The sequence below is a fragment of the Peromyscus maniculatus genome, chromosome 3, assembly GCF_049852395.1.
Source record: "Peromyscus maniculatus bairdii isolate BWxNUB_F1_BW_parent chromosome 3, HU_Pman_BW_mat_3.1, whole genome shotgun sequence".
Lineage (NCBI taxonomy): Eukaryota > Metazoa > Chordata > Mammalia > Rodentia > Cricetidae > Peromyscus > Peromyscus maniculatus.
This window is the reverse complement of record NC_134854.1, coordinates 146499297-146510024: the sequence shown is the minus strand read 5'-3', so window position 1 is coordinate 146510024 and position 10728 is coordinate 146499297. Positions and strand designations below refer to the sequence as shown.

The 10728-nt window shown below is 39.2% G+C and overlaps 1 long non-coding RNA gene across 2 annotated transcripts; it reads left to right on the top strand.

The window, feature by feature from the left end:
• The first annotated feature begins 207 nt into the window (after positions 1-207).
• On the top strand, positions 208-10687 carry LOC143272519 (uncharacterized). 2 transcript variants are annotated; one of them, XR_013050159.1, is made up of 3 exons: positions 208-917; positions 2119-4044; positions 5423-10687. It is a non-coding gene; the product is annotated as an uncharacterized LOC143272519 (long non-coding RNA). The 2 variants fall into 2 exon arrangements; XR_013050157.1 differs by having other exon boundaries at positions 433-917; positions 2119-2238; positions 5423-10686.
• The last annotated feature ends 41 nt before the right edge of the window (positions 10688-10728 follow it).

Genomic DNA, 10728 nt, shown 5'->3' with positions numbered 1-10728 from the left:
AGTTTAAGTTTCCCCTCTGGTACAGTGTGATCGATTAATTCTCCCAACTGTTTGCAACAGTGCTGTGAAACCAAAAGGATCAAGGCTGGTGCTGAGCAGTGCAGGGATCAAGGGAAGAGAGGCATGAGGAGAGAGACAGCCTCCTCCCACAGCTGTTAACCAGAGCTGTGTCAGGATGTGGCCAGTGGCACAGTGAGTGGTGAGTGCCCATGACTGAGTTATGAAGACAGTGGGAAGCAGAGAGCTCAGAGGAGCAGCTTCAGAAGAACCAGGATGTGAGCTTTGCCTTCCCCCTGCTGGAGGCAGCTGAGTGGGAAGTGGGAGCCCACACAATGGTGAGGGGCCAATGGTCATCTAGAATGTGGTGTCAGAACTTGGCTGTTCAGTCAAAATGGATGTTGTCGTGTCTTAAGTGTTTGCTCATGTTGTCCAGTTTGCCAGAAACCATGTTTGCATACAGATGCACATGAACTTATGTTTGCTGCAGAGTGTCTTAGGACAGAGTTTTCTCACAGCATGGCTCTTCTCCCCTCCTTCCTAATTCTTTCCTTCCCCCTTTGAGTTCCCATTTTATAGTGTTTGCATATCGTGCTGAGTAGGGTTGAATGCTACAATTCTTAATTTGGTGTTTGAAGATGTTGCATCTCTGTATGTGACCTGAGTGATTCCGTGTTGTGGTTTCTTATTCTCATATGGGATATCCCATCTGGAAATACCTCTTCTCATATATAATTGTGTGATATGACAATTTATCGCTGTGTTTGGTTCTCACATACCACGAGTTTTAGGCCGGAGACGAGGTGCATTTTCTGAGTTAGGTAGGTCTCTTCTTGATATGGCTTCCGAAATCACCTATGCAGAAGTGAAATTCAAGAATGAATCCAACTCCTCAGGCACCTACTCAGATTCTGCTACAGGTAAAAAAAAATTCTGGACTTAATGTAGGGGAAAGGATAAAGGAAGAGTCAATAATAAACTTTGGGTGATGTTGGTTACTAATCCTCTCAGTGCTCATGTCTGGGATTTTACTGGAGTTGCAGGGGATTGAACTGTTTTTAGAGTGACTTTAAGGGTTGTAGAGTTTTCTAGTGGGAAAGAAAAGCTTGCTTGGCATGGTTTTTGCTCTTGCCATTTACAGAAACTATACCTTATATCTTGCACACTTGTAAATATATATTGTATATAGCATTTCCTGCTTTATAAAAATGAACATAACTGAAATCATACTTTTCAATATTGAGCTTTCCCCCTCTATACTTGATAGTATATTGCAACTTCATGAAAACTGTTTCTGTGTGGAGCTTTTATCCTGAAGGAACTTTTTCTTTTATACTATAGATCAAAGCAGAGCCTCTCCCTCGGTAGGCAGTTGCCCTCCACTAAATTTTATCTTCATCTAGCAAACGGTTGCCAGTCATGAGTCAGTGACCAGCAGACTGACCATATGCTAAAGAAGTCGAATATGATTAGAAATATTTACCTTTTATTGTATATGTGTCTTTAATGTTCAGACAGTCTGGAAGGTATTAGAATATATCCTGCTGCAACCACAGTAAAGAACACCAAGAAAACAAGGTGACATGAAAATGTACCTACAAGACAGTGTAAAAGGAAAGCCACAGCAGATGATAGTACTTATGTTGTGTCCTCATGTGGGAAAACATACTATATGTACATCCTTTAAAATTTGCTGAAAGGGCCAGTGTGGTGTAATTCCAGCACTCGAGAGGCAGAGGCAGGAGGATCACCGAGGATTTGGGGCCAGCCTGGTCTACATATTGAGTTGCAGACCAGCCTGATCTACATAGTGAGATCCTAGTCCATTACATCTCCCATCACCAAAGAGAACTTGCTGAAAGGATTTGATCAAAGAGTTTTTGTGGATATATATTCAAATTATTTTTCATATCTCAAAATATTAATACCAGTTATTTCAATACTATGTGTATTTTTATGGATTTTGTACAGATTTTCCAATGGACATTATTTTCTTATTATTTTAAATGTTTAAACTATTAGTAATTATGTGACATAGAGAATACGGAGATGGGGAGGGAGGAAAAGCAGAAACAAGGATGAAACTTAATACTCATGAAATGAATATGGTTCTCTTTCCAGCTCCCAAAATGAAGCCCACCCCTCATCTAAGTAAGCCTGGTGGTTGCCCCTCACTGTTGTTTATATCACTGATGACACTTTTCCTCCTGTTGGCAATCTCATTCTTGGTTGCTTTTATCTGTAAGTATCCCAGATGAATCAAAAGACAATGTCTGCCTCAGGTGAAGAGAGTTTCCACTGTAGCACCTGGCATTTAACAGAGTATAAAGAAGAAATATTATTTGGGGGAAAATAAACCATGGGCTTACATTGTGGCTTTTACTTTGTCCTTGGATTTAGCTATTGTCTTGGAAAAAATGAAATCCATTCTCATTAGAGAAACTGAAGTGTATTTATGTGGACTTGTGGAGTGAACTCTGGAGAGTGTTGTCTTTGTTAGATTAGGAGGTCAAATCTATTCTTTTTTCTATTTTTTTTCATTCGCATTGAGAAATCAAGCTATATGTGTATACATGCTGTATGTGTATAGGGCTCCTTCATCTTGGGATAAGCTTGTGGATAAGAGGAGTTAAGAAGAAATTATCCAAGAAGTGTTCTTCAGCTAATTCCTAATTGCTTCTGTCATGCCAGGATTACGTGAAATATAGAAGCCAAATGAGCAAATGTGTGGATTTCTGCTCATCAAAGTTTCGAGAATTTCTGAAAAATTTAAAATGCATGCAAACTAGTGTATTTAGGGTGTTTTACTCATTCATTTTAACCAAGTAGTAGCCATTTACTGTATGTCATACAATGTGTCAGACAGAGTCCAGGAAGAACATGGACTCTGTTTTCCAGAATCTTAGAGGAGAGTGAACAAATCAGTGTTGGCCAGGTACAGTGGCACACCCCTACTATCCCAGCTATGCAGGATGTTAAGACAGGAGGACAGCAAGTGTGGAGCTAGCCTGGAGTATGTAAAAATCTATGTCTAAAAAAATGAAGAAAAATGGACTAGTGTCTACAACATTGTCCAGAAAGTCTCGTGTTGACACAGATTTCCTAGAAGAGACTATGTCTAGAACTGTGTGTACCAAGAATGTCACAGAGGTGGGAGACAGAAGCGTGAATGGCTGAAGTACACAGTTCTAAGTGAAGAAGAAATGATATTTCCCTAGGTAGACATAGGGGGATGCAGAGCTTGTGTTGTGCCCCATTATGAAAAATTTAGTTCTTTCTTCTAAATATTATTTTATTAATCAAGTATGATTGTCTGTTTAGTAAACAAGCATAAACTTAAGAAGCTAAGACAATGTCTTACTTATCTTAAGCTTCTGTGGTTTGTCAGTTTAGGCTGATCTCCACTAAGTGACTTCTCTGGTCCTAGCTAAACATAGACGTGTGTATGTGGTCAGTTACCAGTTCAGGCACCTCAGCTTCCGAGAAGAGGCAGCCAGCTAGAATGACTAACAGTATGACCCACCTTCATATAATACCTTAGAATGTCCTGGCTTGTTTACATAGCAGCTTGCAGACTTCCAAGATTGAGGGTGACCATGAGCCAGTTCTCTTGAAATATTTAACTCGAGGACTGGAGAGATAGCTCAAAGGTTAAGAGCACTGGCTATTCTTCCAGAGGGCCTGAGTTCAATTCCCATAAGCCACATGGTGGCTCACAAACATCTGTAATGAGATCTGGTGCCCTCTTCTGGCCTCCAGGTAAACACTTAGCCAGAACACTGTATATATAATAAATATATAAATGTTTTTAAAAAATTAACTTAATAGTAGATCAGAGTTGATTTTGTACATTCTCTTTGCCAAAGGAAGTCTAGGAGGCAGCTCACACAGAAGACTTCACTGTTTTTCTTTTTCCTTTTGTTAACCAGGGAAGTTTCAAAATCTCATTGCAGTGGTATGTGGATACAGAAGTTAAAAGTTGTGGTTATTTTTGTAAGGCATCACAGCCATGGAGAACCATTGCAACATTTCAAATAGAGAATTAATGTAGGTGAATTTAGATTATAGATGGTGCTTTTGCAGGACTCAGAAAACAGAGTCACTAAGACAATAAGAGAAAAATGAGAAGGTCTATTTCTAATTTGATAATGAGATAAGTGTCTGAAGAACATGAGATGAGGTGACTTTGAATGGTAAAGAGCACAACACCAAGGAAGTAGATGCTGATGAATGTAGAGATCCAGGGATTAAGGGGTCCAAGAAGTACATTGTGACTTTCATATTCTGATGATGTAAATTCAGCAACCATGAAGTTATTCAAAGAGGTAGACAATCTAGGATAAGTTATAGGTTTAAGTTGGCACGTGTTGATTTCAGTTTTAGGCATACTGAGTTGAATCTAATATGTTTGTGTTTAGTGAGCACAAATTCCAACACATACAGGCAGAAGGCAAGACCATAGCAATACATGGCATCACTGGGGAAGATTTTGTATGAGGAGGAAGCATTGTGACAAGACTGTAGGAAGTGTTACATTTTAAAGGGTGGATGGAGGGAGAAGAGATTATAAAAAACAACAAGAAGTGATGGCAAAAAACGGTGATGCAAATGCAGGACAGAGAAATGTGTTAAGAGCTGAGGAGGAGAACTAGATCGAGTCCAATAGCAAGATGGCTAACTAATAATCCTGGGGTATTATTGATGATCCATTTCAAACTTGGTGTGAATTAAATGGGGAAAGCCAAAGTAGTGGGGTAAGGAGGAAAAGACTCAGGGAGGAAAGAGAAGAAATTCAGTTCTAGAGAGAAGCCAGTCAGCTGTAAACCAGGAGAGAGTGAGCATGTGCGTGGAGGAGTAATCTGGTTGAAAGGAAGAGGGTTTGAGAAACAAAACAATGCTCCACAGATGCATGTTGAGTTCTTTTTCATTTCACATTCTAAAAGAATCTAGAGCTTCTCAGAATTAGTTAACCCCCTTTCCTCCCAAAGCCAAGGCAGTTTACATTTCTTGAATACAAATATCTCTGTCTGCTTCATCTCCCCCAGGAGTTACTGTTTTCATCTCATGTTAACATGGAAGGGTATGGCTCACTCCCTTTAGAGTCATGGCAGTGGGCCTGCCTGCCTTTTAAATCACTGGTCTTTCTGGAGTCCTGGAAGTACCTGTAGTTTCAAAATAGGAGGTTAAGGACTGCTTTGACTGTGGGGTGATGGGAATTGTAGACAGGCTCTGTCTACTTAGGTAATTGGGACTTGGGCTGGAGAGATGGCTCAGCCATTAAAGGCTAGGCTCACAACCAAAAATATAAGTAATCAGGACTTAGTAGATCTGTGTATCAGTAAGGAGAAAGTAGAAAGCCATGATTCTTTCATGAAATTTAGTGGTTTGGGTTCTGTTTTTTGTCTATTTGTTGTTTGTTTTACAGTTTATTATCAAAATACTCTCAACTTCTTGAAGAAAAAAAAGCTAAAAACGATCTAACTTACACAGAATTGAACTGCACAAAAGATGATTCACCCATAGAAGGTAGGAATTAATGTGCCTAAGAGTCTGGTTGCTGGCTATAGAGTGTAATGGTTCCACATAGATCTTCCTTCCTCCTGCTCTTCCTCCCTCCCATCTTCCCTCCTTTCCTTCTGTTTTTCTTCCCGCATGCATTGCATCACATCTGCAGCTTTCCCTCTGCATTCCTCCAGTTCTCTTCTCCACCTCCCCTACCCATCAGATCAACTCCTCCATTTCCTTCCAAAAATGATCATGTCTCTCAGGCATATCAACTGAACATAGCATGACAAGTTATAGTAAGACTAGATACAATCCCTCATGTCAAGGCTGACCAAGGCAACCCAGCAGGAGGAAAAGGTCCCAAGGGCAGGTGAAAGAGTCAGAGACACCCCCACTCCCACTGTTAGGAATCCCACAAGAACATCAAGCTACACAACTATAACATGTATACAGTCTGGTATCCTCAACCTCTCTGGCTCCTACGATCCTTCCTTCCCCTCTTCTGCGGGGTTCCAAAAGATTCATCTAACATTTGGCTGTTTCATTGACTCTTTGATTATTCTCTGTTTCTATTTTATTGACTTTAACCCCCAGTTTGATTATTTCCTGTTGTCTACTTCCCTTGGGTACATTTGCTTCATTTTGTTCTAGAGCTTTCAGGTGTGCTATTAAGTTCCTAGTATGAGTCTTATAGATGAACAGTCTTATTAAATAAGAAACACAGAGCCAATTGCAGAGTTAAAAGCCCAAGAGTTCAGAACAATAGCTAAGAGATAAAAATCTTTTTTTACCCTTCACTGCCAGTGCTGTCCTTCCCCTCAGCAAGGACCTACTTCCTGTGTGTCTGTCCTTTTATTGACTTTCTGTTCTGCCTTCTCATCAGTTGTAAACCCAACCACATGACCTCCTCGTCACTGCCTTGCTGTGGATATCACTCTATATAAATAAAACACTGATGGCCAGTGACCAGGCAGGAAATATAGGTGGGACAAAGAGAGAGAAGAATTGGGGAAACAGGAAGAAGGAAGAGAGAGACTGCAGCCACCACCAGGACAAGCAGCATGTAAAGACGCCGGTAAGCCACCAGCCACGTGGCAAGGTATAGATTTATAGAAATGGGTTAATTTAAGATAAAAGAACAGTTAGCAAGAAGCCTGCCAAGGCCATACAGTTTATAAGTATTATAAGCATCTGAGTGATTATTTTATATGTGGATTGTGGGACTGCGGGGTTTGGTGGAAGCTGGAGAGAAGCTCTCCAGCAACAAATGGCGCCCAATGTCTCGAGTTTCCACCTTAAACCTGAGAATGTTTAATAACCAATTCTAAACAGAGCCAAAACCAGGTTCCTGCTTCTTGTCTCATACAGGCAGCTAGACACCACAAAACACAGGTTTAAACATTGGCCTGTTCCTGGCGTTTGTGTTTGACCGGCAGTATGGTGGTAATGAGGCGTCTGCCACCACACATTATGCTGTGTCATAGATTTAGTCTTTACTAGTATTTAAAAAAAAAAAAAAAAGAGGTTTCTGGGCTACACGCTGCTTTGATAAGAAGCATAGACCCACTATGTCTGAGACTTGATGACTTCCAGAGCTGGCGGAAAACGCACCACCGCCATGTTGGGAAGCTGAAGTGGGCAGAGCCAACAGCCGCAGCACTGGTTCAGTCTTAGAATGGTGCAGTTTAAAGCAATAGGCTCAAGGTAATATAAAAAATAAGCCACGTAAAGATGGCTACCACACAGAGAATCTGGATTATGTTCTCTTTAATATTCGTAACTAAAGAAAAACATTTGATTTCAAAAGCTGTTTAGTTATGCCAAAATGTATATTTTAAAGGTACCTTGACTTCAAAATTTGGATATAAGGATATGTTACTTTGGAAAAGAGGTTCTGCTTTGTTTTCACAGAAAGCCAGAGGCTATGGATTTGTTCCATATTAAGATATATCAGGTTTGACCAGCCAAGACCCCCTGAAAGATCTCCGATGACACCATGGCCCAAATGATCCAACATCCAGAACAGTTTCAAGGCAACTGGTTCATACAATACAGCCTCACAGACTACCCCATAGCCCTAAAATTTTCTTTGCGTCCCCATAAGATACAGCGCCCCCCTCCAGCAGGAAGTAGTAAGAGATGCTATGCCCAAATTCCCAAATATACTAAGCTGGCTTTAGAGGTGGAATTGGCTTACTCCCCCTCTAAACCCAGATATATTGCTTTAAAAAAATGGTTAAGAGATTCTTGTGTCCCAAATCAGAAGAGCCCTCTGGTGTGGGACAGAGAAAAACCAATATTTTTATTTAAAACAGGTTGATTATAAATGTGATCTCTTTCTAAAAAAGAAAAGGGGATATGATATAGATATATAGGAGGATATAGAGATGATAAGATAAAAGGGTAGATTAATGAACCTACTTTTAAAGAACAACTTGTTTAAAATGTTTTACATTGGTATAGATTTTAGTTTATGTTTAAAATGTTTTACATTGGTATAAATTTTAGTTTATTGATACAAACTTGAAGTTAATTTTGTTATACTATATATATATTTCTATTCTTGTTTGAGGTATTATGTTTATGTAACTCATTTAAAATTGTAATGGATAATTAAAAATAAATTAATAATTAGTCATCTATGATAATCATATTTGTAGCCATGTTAGTTAAGTCTTCTAGGTATACATAGATATATTTCAGATAGATAGGTAATCTTCAAACACTTCATAGACCTAGAGAATATGGCATTTAAATAACTTAGAATTCTGTTGACGTGAGACACAATTGCTCCTGGCTGCACCAATTTGATCCGGAGAGAATATTGGGTTTCTAAGACATTTCCATTTGGAAGTTTGTCTTCTTGGCACAAAATAGCCTACTGGGCAAAGAACTGCCCTTGCCTTGATGGCTGACAGTACGAATACAATGCTGTCCTTTCTTGACAAGCGGGACACAAGGAAAGCGACCACTGTACTCTGCCAAGACAGGGTAAGATGGTCTTTCAGAATTCCTGCTTATGAAAATGGTCTGTCATATACTCTAGGCCTTTAGCCAATTTGAATGCACCAACAATGCTGAGAAACATTAGGTGACTGTCCAGGCTGCCAGCTGTCTTGGTCTACTCTTGCAAGATTCCCAAAAGTTGCTTGTATCCATCTACCATTTCTCAGGTACCATTATATCCTTCTTAGGTCTTTGATGTGGTTAAAAACTAGATAGTTGTAATTTCCTCAGTTATGATAAAAGATAAGTTAGATATAAAACCTTTAACTCACAAATATAAGATAGATAGGACATCTTCTTAAATATTGTAACTGTAATCCTTGTTCAATAATTGTTTTGTTATATGTAATTTTACTATGTTAAAATTAAAACCTTCCTTTTTAAAAAAAGAAGAAAAGGGGAAGTCCTGTGGATATCACTCTATATAAATAAAACACTGATGGCCAGTGACCAGGCAGGAAGTAAAGGCGGGACAAGGAGAGAGGAGAATTGGGGAAACAGGAAGAAGGAGGGAGAGACATTGCAGCCACCGCCAGGACAAGCAGCATGTAAAGACGCCGGTAAGCCACCAGCCACGTGGCAAGGTATAGATTTATAGAAATGGGTTAATTTAAGATAAAAGAACAGTTAGCAAGAAGCCTGCCAAGGCCATACAGTTTATAAGTATTATAAGTGTCTGAGTGATTATTTTATATGTGGATTGTGGGACTGCAGGGTTTGGTGAAAGCTGGAGAGAAGCCCTCCAGCAACACTGCCTGTCTGTACAGACCTCCAGGTCTTCTATGGTTGGTATTGAGATTAAAGGCGTGTGTCTCCATGCTGGCTGTATCCTTGAACACACAGAGATCTGCCTAGCTCTGCCTCCCAAGTGCTGGGATTAAAGGTCTGCAAACCACCACCCAGCTTGTGCTATGGCTTGCTATTAGCTCTGACCCCCAGGCAACTTTATTTATTAACATACAAATAAAATCACATTTCAGTACAATTAAAATATCACCATAAGATCTCCTCAATTTTTTAATGTAGGCACTTAGTACTAGGAACTTTCCTCTTAGCCCTGCTTTCATTGTGTTCCATAGGTTTAGGTATGTTGTATATTCATTATAATTGAATTCTAGGAAGTCTTTAATTTCTTACTTTATTTCTGCCTTGATCCATCAGTCACTCAGTAGAGAGTTGTTCAGTTTCTATGAGTTTGTAAGCTTTATTTCTGTTGTTGTTGGAATACAGTTTTAATCTGTGGTGGTCTGATAGGATGCAGGGTGTTATTCCATATTTTTTTTGTATCTGTTGAAACTTGCTTTGTAACCCAGTATGTGGTCAACTTTGGAGAAAGTTCTGTGATGCTCTGACAAGAAGGTTTATTGTTTTTGTGTTTGGGAGAAAATGTTCTATAAATGTCTGTTAGCTCCATTTGGTTCATAATGTCTGTTAGCTTCAGTATTTCTCTGTTTAGTTTTTGTCTGGATGACCTATTTGTTGGTAAGAGTGGGGTATTGCAGCCTCTCACTATCAATGTGTGAGGGTAGATGTGTGATTTATGCTTTAGTAGTGTTTCTGTTAGAAACTTGGGTGCCCTTGCATTTGGAGCATAGATGTTAAGAATTGAAATGTCATCTTGGTGGATTTTCCTTTGATGAGTATGAAGTGCCCCTCCCAGTCTCTTTTGATTAATTTCACTTTGAAATCTATTTTGTTAGACATTAGAATGCTTACTCTAGGATGTTTCGTATGTTCATTTGCTTGGAATATCTTTTTCCAACCCTTTACTCTGAGGTAATGTCTATCTTTGATGTGTTTTTTATATGCAGCAGAAGGATGGATCCTGGTTTTGCTTCCATTTCGTTATTCTGTGTGTTTTTTCTTAGGGAATAGAATCCATTGATATTGAGAGATATCAATGACCAAAGATTTTTAATTCCTGTTTATTTTTTTGTTGGTGTTATTATTGGTGGTGGTATAGTGCTGGTGGTATGTGTATAAGTGTATGCTTCCCTTGTTTTGGGTTTGCTGATGTGAGATTATTTATTTCCTGTGTTTTCATAGGTGTTGTTAACATCCTTGGGTTGGAGTTTTCTTTCTAGTACCTTCTGTATGGCTAGATTTGTGGATAGATACTGTTTGAAATGGAACTTATCATGAAATATCATATTTTTATCTATGTTGATTTAAAGTTTTTTTTTTTTTTTCGGTTTTTCGAGACAGGGTTTCTCTGCGTAG